At 41.0% G+C, this 1,177-nt stretch overlaps 1 non-coding gene across 1 annotated transcript; it reads left to right on the top strand.

Annotated features, from left to right (window-relative positions):
* The first annotated feature begins 343 nt into the window (after positions 1–343).
* Positions 344–416, top strand: TRNAC-ACA (transfer RNA cysteine (anticodon ACA)). The gene has a single exon. It is a non-coding gene; the product is annotated as a tRNA-Cys (tRNA).
* Positions 417–1,177: the final 761 nt, after the last annotated feature.

The raw sequence follows: 1,177 nt of genomic DNA, 5'->3' as shown, positions 1-1,177 counted from the left end.
TTTAATTGGCATCATCAATATTTTCTCCATAACTTTATTAAATCTGTCCTTAAATCAACAAATCAAGAGCTTATTTGTACTGTTTCCAAGAAATAGAAATAATTTCTCTTCTTCTATGTAGGTGCTCTGTTGGATATAAATTATACAACTTCGAATTCAGTTTAGTTCAGTCACTTAGTAGTGTCCTTCTTTTTGTGACCCCCATGGACTACAGCACACCAGGGTTCTCCGCCCATCACAACTCCCAGAGCTGGTTGAAAATAGTTACTCTGGGCATATTTTTTTTCTGTGTAAATTTATAGCTAAGTTGACCCACCCAACTATTTATTTTTCATTTAGGGCTTCCCTGGTAGCTCAGATGGTAAAGCACCTGCCTACAATGCGGGAGACCCAGGTTCGATCCCTGGGTCAGGAAGATCTCCTGGAGAAGGAAATGGCAACCCACTCCAGTATTCTTGCCTGGAAAATCCCATGGACTGAGGATCCTGGTAGGCTACAGTCCATGGGGTTGCAAAGAGTCGGACACGACTGAGTGACTTCACTTCACTTCATAGATTATTCATGTAAACACAAAGGTGAATTCTGCTATGGGGAGAGAGAGTGGACTGTTTACCAGAGATTTGACTCTAAATTAGTTATATAACTCTAAGGAAATCATTTTTCCTTTCTAGCCTCTGACTCTTCATCCACAGATGAGATTGAATGAGATGAAATAGATGGTCGCTAAGATTTCCTTCAGATTGTATGGTTCGTGGTGATGGTAGATTATTGTTCTTAATGTATTTGTTGCTTTTTCCAGTGAAACTTTGATAATTTCCAATACTGTAATGTCAGACTTAGTCATGTACCCAGAATTGCCCTTCCCTGTGGGAAGATTACACTTCCCTGCCTAGTGATATCAGGCATCTCCAGGCAACACAAATTGGCCAATGGGAAATGAGCAGAATCTGTGTGTACCATTTCTGATCAGAAGCTCTGAGTCATCCTAGGTTCTGCTCTCTCTCTTTTCCACCTACCACAACTATGACAAAGTTCCACATGGAGGTTGCTTCTTTGTCTGGATGGAGAAGGGAAGAGAATGTGGAGTAAACAGCTAACCCCCAGCTGACAAGTGCAATAACATCTTTGTTGCTATAAACCCTTGAGAGACTAAGATTTCTGTTAATGCAGCCTCGTC

This window comes from Muntiacus reevesi, chromosome 22 (assembly GCF_963930625.1).
Source record: "Muntiacus reevesi chromosome 22, mMunRee1.1, whole genome shotgun sequence".
Classification (NCBI taxonomy): Eukaryota; Metazoa; Chordata; class Mammalia; order Artiodactyla; family Cervidae; genus Muntiacus; species Muntiacus reevesi.
This window is presented reverse-complemented; position numbering and strand designations above follow the sequence as displayed.